This window comes from Mustela erminea, chromosome 4 (assembly GCF_009829155.1).
Source record: "Mustela erminea isolate mMusErm1 chromosome 4, mMusErm1.Pri, whole genome shotgun sequence".
Classification (NCBI taxonomy): Eukaryota; Metazoa; Chordata; class Mammalia; order Carnivora; family Mustelidae; genus Mustela; species Mustela erminea.
The window spans coordinates 7,969,023-7,980,062 of record NC_045617.1 but is presented as its reverse complement, the minus strand read 5'-3'; the positions used below and the strand labels follow the sequence as shown (position 1 = coordinate 7,980,062).

Genomic DNA, 11,040 nt, shown 5'->3' with positions numbered 1-11,040 from the left:
AGTGAGCACTTGACTCCAGCTTTCCAAAGGCCAAGGCTGAAGCCACATCTATAGTGGGTTTTGAAAAATACCTAGGTCAAAGCCACACCATGGTTTATCCCTTGAAAACTTATTTAACAGGAGTGCCTGGGTGGTTTAGTTGGTTAAGGGTCTGCCTTTGGCTCAGGTCATGATCTCAGGGTCCTGAGATCAAGACCCACATCAGGCTAGGCTCCCTGCTCAGTGGGGAATCTGCTTGTCCCTCTCCCCCTATTCTCTCTCCCTTGAGTAATTAAGGAAAATTTTGAAAAACTTATTAAATATTTATTATCTTTGTAATGCCTTCTAGTAAGATTCCCACACAAAACACATTGATCTGCTGTGATTCCTCTTGTATATCTTACTCATTCCCTGTTTTCAATGTCTGAGGCCCACGGACACTTCCTGGCCCTTGCCAATCCCTTCTTCTAAAGGCCTGGATCCTGGGCACCTGGGTGGCTCAGTGGGTTAAGCCTCTGCCTTTGGCTCAGGTTATGGTCTCAGGGTTCTGGGATTGAGCCCCACATCGGGCACTCTGTGCAGCAGGGAGCCCGCTTCCCCCTGCTTCTCTGCCTACTTGTGATCTCCCTGTCAAATAAATAAAATCTTTAAAAAATAAATAAAGGCCTGGATCCCAATCCTCTTCTCTGAATCTGGGCTCCTGCTTGGGCTCCCACTTGGTTTATAATTAGCACCGCCACCACAAACTCTGTCCCGCATCACTTTCCACCCGTGGGACCCCTCACTGCTGATCCCTGCTCAGAGAATGGAACTTTGGAAATGTTTGTTTGCCTAAACAATACCTAAATTTCCTATGCCTTCTGGATATGGCCTTGGACACCTGGGTTTTCCTTATTAAGAAAGACCCTCTGGTCTCTGCAGCCATTTTTAGATTGCCTCCTACCCAAATCTGCCCTCGTTATCATTTGTCTACTCCTCTCTCGGGGGCAGAAGCACTGGTCGTGCTTACTGGTAGTTTGACTGTATTTAGCCCTTATTTTCTAAGGAACAAGAACAAAACCCCCCTCTACCATGCCGAAACCTTCTCCTACTGAGAGGGGGACTTGTTCTTCAGCACAGCGGTCTACAGGTATAAAATAAGGATGTCCCAAAGAGAGACTCTTTTTTTTTATAATATGAGGCTGAGGAGATTAAACATACTTTATGTTCTCTGCAGTAGTTTTTACCTTTATTTTGCTGAAGGTTTCTTTTTGTGCCTATGTTCCTGAGGAAAGGCTGTTGTGCATGTTTGGGACAGAATCCTTGAAATCAGCTTAACTTTATCCAAGTGGAGGCTTTACCCCTTCTTACCTGTGCTGTTATTGAACCTCTCTGTGCCTCGGGTGTCCCACCCTAAAACAAGACCTCACTTGCCTAGTAGTTGACTCGCGAAAACCAATGAAACAATGTATGTAAAGTATTTGGCATAGTGTTAAGCATCACTTTCCTTCTCTCTTTCTTCCTTATAACTTGCCCCATCTTCTTTTTCCTCTCCAGAAACCCAGGACCTCAGATATCCCTGAGTCCCCCACGGTGTGACACATCTCATACAGAATGTTCCCTCCTCAAGAGGGATGAGCCCAGCTTTGATCTGGAACACTGGGCTTCATAAGCCCCTTCTCCTGAAGGTACATCCCCCCCCTGGGGAGTCATTCTCTAAGGGTCCACCTAGACTTGGCTTTGACCAAGGGCTTAGAAGCATGGCATTTAGATTGTTTCCTTTTCTTTCCTCACAAGGTGGTGCACTTTCCCAGAGTGCTATAATGCACTTCCTGTGCTGCCACTTGTTGAAAAGATGTAACAAATAACTGATTTTGTGAGATTGGGAGATTGTAAGATAACTCCTGGAGGTTGTGAGATAACTCCTAGATAATCTCCAGGATTAACCACATCCTGCCTCACCCATGCTTTTGAAATCAGTATCCTGTGCTGACATGGGTAGAGGTGTTGGCTGGAGAGAGTGGCTGCTGTATGAAGATTTTATGTCTTGCTGGGATGCCTCTTCCCTCCACCTTTGGTTATAAGGAGCAGGCTTTTCTTGGGGGGAAGACATATTTTGTCTGTGCCTGTTTGGTATTTCCAGATTGCCTGCTTCTTTTAGCTTCTGAGTTTATGAAGCTAAAAGAAAGCCCAGGGAACGTGGGACAAGCTTTGTGTTGCTCTCCAGTCCTGATGTCCGTACTCTGTGTGATTTCTTATGCTCATTTCATAGGAAACATGTAGGATTTTTGTTGTGCTTAGTGAGAGGAACATGGAATAGTATGTCTGTTCCATAACCCCAAACGTGGAAATCTCCCAGAACTGCCGTGTGGACGATGGTTTTGATGGGCGTCAGGGACCCAACTAGGAGGTTGTTGGAGTTTTCCATGAGAAGAGATAAAGACTGGGATGTGGCCAGTAGCATTGGACACAGATGAGTGGGATGGAGAGAAGAGGTTAAAAAGGCAGGAAAGAGGGATGCCTGGGTGGCTCAGTTGGTTGGACAACTGCCTTCGGCTCAGGTCATGATCCCGGAGTCCCGGGATCGAGTCCCGCATCGGGTTCCCAGCTCCATGGAGAGTCTGCTTCTCCCTCTGACTTTCTCCTTGCTCATGCTCTCTCTCACTGTCTCTCTCTCAAAGAAATAAATAAAATCTTAAAAAAAAAAGGCAGGAAAGAGCAATGAAAATAAGTCTCATGTTGCTCCTAATAGATGTCTGTAGCAGGTGTTCAGCTTGGTGACTGAACAACTACTCTTCTCTGGCAGAAATACAGATTTCATGGTCAGGAGTGAGTCAGGCGCATGGCTTTTGGATGGACTGTCTCCAGGGCTAGTGGTTCTTTCATTTGTGGGGAATAAAAGGCTGTCCTTTTTTTTTTTTAATTTTTTTTTAATTTTATTTATTTATTTGACAGAGAGAGATGACAAGCAGGCAGAGAGAGAGGAGGAAGCAGGCTCCCTGCCGAGCAGAGAGCCCGATGCGGGACTCGATCCCAGGACCCCGAGATCATGACCTGAGCCGAAGGCAGTGGCTTAACCCACTGAGCCACCCAGGCGCCCCAAAAGGCTGTCCTTTTTAAATAGAAAAATTAGAAGAGGTTTCATTGAGTGTTTGACCCAACCGAACTTAACTGTTGTACCCATAGGTTGGCAAGCAGCAAAGGAAAATAGAATGGTGGTTTTGAAAAGTTCTGAAAATAGGATTCTCCAAGATCTTTACACGTTTAATGTAGCTAGGTCTGTGTCTTATACGGCTTGGGTTTCTGGAAGTAAATAATGGTATGTAAATTTATGCATTATCAATAAAGCAAAGTGGCACATAATAACAAATATTTTCATGCATGGGTTCAGTAAAGCAAACACAATCCATATACTGAGACTTTTAAGTATTCAACTCTCTGCAGGTGAATTGTTTTATTATATTGTTCCCGCTAGAAAAACCTAGCTTTACTTGGCATCTTTCCATTTTCTTTAACTTATTATTTAAATACTCTTTTTCCCTAACTGCCTAAGTCAGAAAATGTTTGGTGATGTGTTAGCAGGCACTCTAATGGACAGTGGTTTAAAATATAAGTACATTTCGGGGCGCCTGGGTGGCTCAGTGGTTTGGGCTGCTGCCTTCGGCTCGGGTCATGATCTCAGGGTCCTGGGATCGAGCCCCGCATCGGGCTCTCTGCTCCGCAGGAAGCCTGCTTCCCTCTTTCTCTCTCTCTCTCTCTGCCTGCCTCTCTGCCTACTTGTGATCTCTGTCTGTCAAATAAATAAATAAAATCTTTTTAATAAAAAAAAATAATAAAAAATAAAATATAAGTACATTTATATTTTACTTCATAAAAAGATGAACCCTGGGTTCATGTGGAAGCTTAACAATGTCATCCTTGATCCAAGAACTTTTCACCCCCTACTCTGTATTCTCAGCTGGCTGGCTTCTGTTTTCCTTTTGGTACTTCCTGATCATGAGATGGTTCCTACAGATGTAAGCAACACAGCATCTTCCAGACTATTAAGAGGAAGGGAGCGGGGGAAAAACACTTTTTCCTCATGAACACCTCTCTTATCAGAAAGAAAAGCCTTTCTCAGATGCACCAGGAGAATTCCTCTGGTCCTGGCCACAATTAGCCAACTGGCTAATTGACTGTCATGATTTGGTAAAGAAGATCCCAAAACCCCTCATCGACCAAAGTTCTCATCAGGGGAATCCTCTCCATATAGAGGTACTGGAAATATAGAGGGGGGACTCTCAGTTGTCACACAAATAGACAGATACTATTGCATTTAGTGGGTTAGTCTTGGAATGCAGAATGCCCCTACTTGCCCAGAACACTTTCACACACACAAAAATTCAACCCACCCCAAATATCAATAGCACTCCTGTTAAGAAATATTGGCCCATACCGGCCATAATTCATCCCCTGGGCTTAAGTTTTTATGACTCAAACAGCATCAGGGGACCATCAGCAAGAAGAGGAACATGGCTCCCAGAAGTGAGTGCCACGGTACCCTGATGGAAGCTGGAATGCTTACTCATGCTGGCATACCGAATCCTCTCTGAAAGCATGTTATTTGCACTGAGTGGGTGACAAGGACAGAGATGATGTTCGGGAAATTATCTCCAAGGTCTGCCTTTATTTTTTTTAAATAAAGGATTTCCCAGGAACTAGAAAAGCCTGTTTCCTAGAACAAGTGATTCTGCATTCCCCACACCTCTATTATCTCTGCTCTCTGTCCCCATCAAAGATTCAGAATGATTCAAACTCCACTGCAGAGCCACTATTTGGGGGATAAAATTTCCTTTGTACTCAGTACACTGTGGCAAGTATCTAATGAATGTTTCTTGGGTATATAACAAATACACTGATTCAAAACAATACAAGAAGGGGCATCTTGGTAGCTCAGTCAGTTAAGCGTCTGCCTTTGGCTCAGGTCATGATCTCAGGGTGCTGGAACTGAGCCCCGCATTGGGTTCCGTTCCCAACAGGGAGCCCTCTACTTCCTCTCCCTCTGCCCCTCCTCCTCCTACTCTATAAAATCTTAAAAAAAAAAAATGCAAGGAAACAAAGCCTGGAAACTGTTCAGTATTATTCAAGGAGATAGGGATGGTGAAATAGCATTTTTAAAATAATACTGGTAAAAACTATTATATGAATATAATTATTTTTACAAAACTTGTTTAAAGAGTACCAGTGGAGTTCTTTGTGGTCTGTATAGCTCTAGGACTATAAATGTTAACTAAACCTGAAAGATTAGATACATTGGGTTAGTATATTGCATTGCTGCTCAAACAAAAACTCTGTAAGAAACTCACTGTAAAACCCACTAGCTTAAAAAGAGAAAATTGGTCTAGAAAGCTTTATTTAGCTCTCATATGTGTGAAGCTGCAAATCTCTATGATTGACACATTCTAGGTTAAATAATGTCTCTAAAGCTGATTGCTAATGAGTAATAGGAGATAACCTGGTAAGGAAGAGTAGAAAGAGCAAGGCAGATAAAAAGAATGGACCAAATGAAAGTACTGACTCATGGAAAAACTTGACATGCTCAGGATCATGGTCATGCCATCTGTGAGCCTAGAAGAGCATCCATGAAGCACTGCCAACTTCTTTAACTGCCAATTCTGCCCATCTCCAAGCTCCTTGGACTTCTAATGTGCCAATGACAAAGGCCAGAATTACTGTGAATGCCGTTTTCTTTTTCTTCCTCTTTTTTCCTACTCATATTTTATTAAATGGTTCCTAAATCAAAGCAGTAGGAATACAGGTTATAGGCTAACTATAAGGCTGATGGGAAAGAAGCGTCCAATTTACTTCACATCAATCTAACTCAATAGCATGTGCTATTTAAAATAGTCAAATGCAAGTAACATTCAGCATACTTTGATATCTCTTTTGAAATTGTAGGTTAAAGTTGGGTGGATATTGATACTGAGGACTGGGCTAGACCTAACTCAGGTGTTCAATAAATAGTTACTGCTTACAGTTTCATCAGGGTTTGGGGGACTATTGGCTAGCGCCATTAGATTTGTTACTACTACTCTTTCTCCTGTATTTTCTGTGAATGGGAGATTGTCCCGCTATTACGGATTTTAAATTTGTTCATTTGGTTCAGATGGTGACCACCAGATGACTCCACTATACAAGTGTATTCTCTTTACAATTAGATAAATAATCTGAGAAATGATATTTTGGTTCCAAATGTATACTTTCATTTTCCAGCAATCTGTTATCTAAAGGTTTTATTTTTTATTTTTTTTTATTTTTTTTTAAAGATTTTATTTATTTATTTGACAGAGAACACAAGTAGGCAGAGAGGCAGGCAGAGAGAGAGGAGGAAGCAGGCTCCCTGCTGAGCAGAGAGCCCGACGCGGGACTCGATCCCAGGACCCTGAGATCATGACCCGAGCCGAAGGCAGCGGCTTAACCCACTGAGAAAGGTTTTATTTTTTAAAGATTTTATTTATTTATTTGACAGACATAGATCACAGGAAGGCAGAGAGAGAGAGAGAAGAGGAAGCAGGCTCCCTGCTGAGCAGAGAGCCCAATGCGGGGCTCCATCCCAGGACCCTGGGATCATGACCTGAGCCAAAGGCAGAGGCTTTAACCCCCTGAGCCACCCAGGCGCCCCTGTCATCTAGAGGCTTTAAAGTCTTTTGATGACTCTTGCCTGAATCAATTATTTCTTTAGATTTGTATACTAGTTATTCTCTAATTTCATTATTTATTCTACCTTTATTTGCTAGCATCCTATTGTGAGGAAGGGGTTTTCCTCATCAACCAGGAGTGAACCATAATTGTTTTCTTTAAAAAAAAAAAAGGTAGGGCAAATACTATGTTCCCTTTAATTGTTCATTTTCAGAGCAAATCGTCCTCCACCCCCCTCATCAAGTGTTACTCTAGGGTCATAGATTTTTATCTATTCAGTATTTACAATTAATTGTTGCCATTTTCCTTTTGATGTAAAAATTGCCCTGAATACATACATATGAGGGTTAATTTATATGAAATATATGTATGTAATAAATATATATAACTTATATGAGGTAAAACTGACATTAAGTGTGTCCATTTTAGTGATGCAGTGTGATGAATGTTGACATATATATCTATATATCTATATTATGTATCTATAAAGCCTGGGTAAGCATCACCTTAATCATGATATAGAATATTTCCATAACCCCCCAAAGTTCCCCATTTTCCTTTCTAGTTGATTCATGCTCCTCCCCCTCCCCCTCAGCCAAGCATGGCTTGACTTCAATCCCTATAGATCAGTTTTGCCTGTTCTTCTGAGTCTGGTTTGACATATCTTTATCAGCCTAAGCACTTCCTCTGCATTCAGGCACAAAATGTCTGACTCATCCTGTACTTTCTTTGCCCCACTGTGGAATCAGCCAATTCTCCAAAAAGAGTTTTGGATCTATTTAGTGAGAAATGGAATTTAGAAACCATGATCTAGAGGGCAAGTGTGTTCATGGTTCCTGAAGGTGACCAACCATCTTGGCTTGCCTCTGACAGTTCCAGTTTTAACATTGAAAATGCAGCATCCTGGAAAATCCCTTGGGACAGTTTGTTAACCTAGTGCTTCTTGGCCTTTTCAGTGCACAGAAATAGGAAATGTACTTTTAGAATCATGTACTCGAATTGATACCTATAATTTAAGTGTATGACAGGCTTTTTATGAAATTCCTTGATTTATATTTGTACCTCATTTTCTCTTCTGCTTAAAAGTTATACATTACAATAATACTCCCATTATCCTATAGTATATATAGTTTCAAAACCACAGCAACAGTATTGCCATTAATTGTAAACCACTTAGAGAAGCTTAAGATTCCTTTATTGTTCTTTTCATCCTTAGAACATATCCCACCACAGATGTTGCCGGGGTACTATGTTCAAAAACCCTGGAGGAATATTTCTTTCCTCTGGGTAAAAACATTAATTATGTTACCAATTTGACTTAAAATTAAGTTTGTTTCAATTTGCTTTCAATGCTGGGTTTACTTTGTTTCCTTTTTTATTTACTTTTTGGCTATGTAAAACTTTAGACGTTCAAAATCAGATGTCTGGCTTCTACTCCTTTCCCCTGCACTTTTCCACAATCCCCTGTAGGTAACCATTTTTGTTTCTAGGATATCCTTCCAAATATCTTTTATTGTTTTTTTCAACATTTTATTTTTGGAAAGAGAGAGAAGGCAGTGGCATGGGCAAGAGTTGGGGGGGGGGGTGGGCAAAGGAGAAGCAGATTCCCCGATGAGCAGGGAGTCCAATGCAGGACTCTATCCCAGGACCCTGGGATCATGATCTGAGCTGAAGGCAGATGCTTAACCTACTAAGCCACCCAGACTCCCTATCTTTACAATTTTTCTTATAACCTGGGACTCATTCCAAAGCAACTCATTCTTTTTTTATGGCTACATTGTACTCCACTGCATGGTTTTATCATGCCCAACCACTTCCTTATTAAAGGACATTCGCCTTATTTCCAAACTTTTGTTGTGACAAATGACACTGCAATAAGTAACCTTGCCTATATTTGTTTCTGTCTGTGGAGGTGTATTTTCAGAATACGATTAGGGTTAGAAGTAGAATTGCAAGATATAAGAATAGACGCAAATGTCATATTGGTGCTCAATAGAGCTTGAATCATTTTCCCGTTGCCACCAAGAAATTTATGAGCACTGTTGCAGTAATTTATGAGCACTGTTGCACTGTTGCAATTTCAAAGTGCAATAATTTATGAGCACTGTTGCACTGTTGCAATTTCAAAGTGTACTTCCATTATAAGTGAGGACAAACAGCTAAGGACCACTGCTATTCTTTTCTGTGAATTGTCTGTTCACGTTCTTGCCCAAAAGTTCTCTCTGGATTTTTGATTTTTCACTTTTCAAGACTTCCTGTGCGGCAAGTTGCAAGTATTTTCTCCAAACCGATCTGATTTACTGGGAATATACCACGAACCCTTTGACCATCAGGAGAACACTTTAATCTTATCTTTACAAATCACCTCATTTCAGGGCAGTTCCTTTAGCGATAAACACTTTCAGAAAAGCCGGGTAAGGAAACATCAGTCAAGAGTGACCCGATCCCCTGTAGTAAGAGTTAAGAGATTGTTTCACGTTTAGCAGGTAGTTCTTACGCAATGGTCCGGGTGACACCAAGTCTCGCGTAAGGGAGCATGTTCAAGTTACAAAACGTATTCCATAAGGTTCATTAACAACTCACTGGCTTCGCCTTCCCCGCGTTTCTGAGTTTGCAAGGTGCCCCTGGAGCTGTTGACCGAGGCACAACTCCCATCTGCTACACAGTAGCTCCTCCGTTTAGCCTCGGAATGTCAAGTTGGGGATGAATCAAGAAGCCGGGAGCCTGCGTTTCAGAAGCTAGAACACTGGTTTCTAATTTCCCAAACAGCAAGACTATGCGGAGCCCGAACTGACCCTACTCCCCGCCCAGCGCCCAGATCCTGAGGTTGCACCTGGTCCGCCAGCGCGCGGAGGCATCACCGACGGACGCTGCACCACAAAGCGGCCAATCACGCGCCGCCTGGCCCAGATTCCTCCGCCGGAGGCTGCGCTGCAGCCGCAGGTGGCCGGGCAAGCGCTTTCAACCCGCGCCGCCAATCGCGACCCCCGCCGCCCTTCCCGTGATGCCCCGCGGCTGACCTCTGACCTCGTCGCCCTCGTCGCCCACCCCTCCTCTCGGTCCGCTTCTCCCCCCGCCCCCGCCGAATTTGCAGGGCTCGGGATCTGCGGGGCGTGCCACCCAAGCGCAACTCCTCCCGTAGGGCCTGGAGGCTCCGGGCGGGTGCCGTCCCTTCGCTTTTCCTCCCTGCGGCGGGGCGCCGTGACGGACCGGTGGCTGCGGCTGCGTCCGGGAGGCGACTCAGTGAGTGGGCCGGACGCGAACATGGCGGGGCGGCGACGAGGGCGGGCGACGGCTGCGGCGCGTTGGGGCCGGGCGGTGCCGCGGGCGGCGCGGGGCGGGGCGGGGCGGGGCGGGGCGGCGGGAGGAGCGGGAAGGGGGTGGGGCGTCGGAGCCTCGCGTCCTCCCTCAGCGCCATTTTGTGGCAGCGAGACCCGCAAATAAAGGGGAGCGCCGGGGCTGCGGCGGGAGGAGGAGCGCGGGGGCTGGGGGTAGTGCGGTCTGGAGGTCCGGCTGGCGAGCGGGCAGCGCGGCCTTGGCCTATGTGACTGGGCGGCGCCGGCGCGGCCTCCGTCTGGAGAGGTAGGTGCGGGCCGCCGGCGGGAGCGGCCGCGAGGACCTCGGGGTCCCTAGGGCTGAGGCGCGGTCTGCCGGGGAAGGGGCGGGCAGAGCTCCCAGGGCGAGTCGGGGCTCCCGGGCCCGCAGGCCTCCCGTTAGCCGCATCCCCTTCCCGCCTGTGGGGACACTTCCGCCGCCCCGAGGCCATTTTGCCTCCATCCTCCGTCCTGGGGGCGAGGTGGGCGCTCCCGCGGGCCGGCCATACCGGGAGGCCGCCCCCTCGGTGCGCGTCGTGTCCCCGCCTCTCTGTGGCCCCCTCCCGTCTCTGCTCTGGATCCCGAGGGTTGGCGGCGCCAACGAGTCCAGCAGGGGAAGGAGAGCCGTGTTCGCTGACCAGTTTGCCCGTCGCGCAGTAGGTTATTGCTGCGGCTGCATCCTCCTGAAGACTTCCATCTTTCGGTGATGGCCTACGTTCTGAGTGAAGAAAGAATTCTTTATTTATTCAGGAGAGGGGGGTTTCCGTGCAGTTTTAAAGTCTCGTATTGGGTCCCTTTAAGGCTGTTACTTGATTTTTGAAAAACCGTAATTCGTTAGTCCGTAGAGGACACAGTGGAAAAGTCCAAGTTCTTGTTTTGATGAAGTCAGTTGGATCTCAGAGGACTGTGTTACAATCCTAAATAACTGTTTCGAAAGTAAAGAGACGGTTCTTTTGCCCTGAGAAGAGTATTTCCGTGAGTGTATTGATAGTCGTGAGTTCTCCCGTCTAGTTTTCTAGCTCTTAGAATTTAGTTAATTCTGTTACTGAGGAAGGCAGGTAGTGGAAGTCACGAGTCTGTCACGAGTTCT

General features: G+C 45.3%; 1 protein-coding gene across 3 annotated transcripts in view; it reads left to right on the top strand.

Moving 5' to 3' along the window:
- The first annotated feature begins 9,542 nt into the window (after positions 1–9,542).
- WTAP (WT1 associated protein) overlaps positions 9,543–11,040 on the top strand; it is a 29,136-nt gene continuing 27,638 nt past the window's right edge. For 2 of the 3 annotated variants that reach the window (XM_032338570.1, XM_032338572.1), the window contains exon 1: positions 10,004–10,218. The gene's annotated coding sequence lies outside the window, so the exon portion shown is untranslated. Of the gene's footprint in view, positions 9,880–10,003; positions 10,219–11,040 lie in introns of those variants that run through there. The other variant, XM_032338571.1, reaches the window with a different exon arrangement.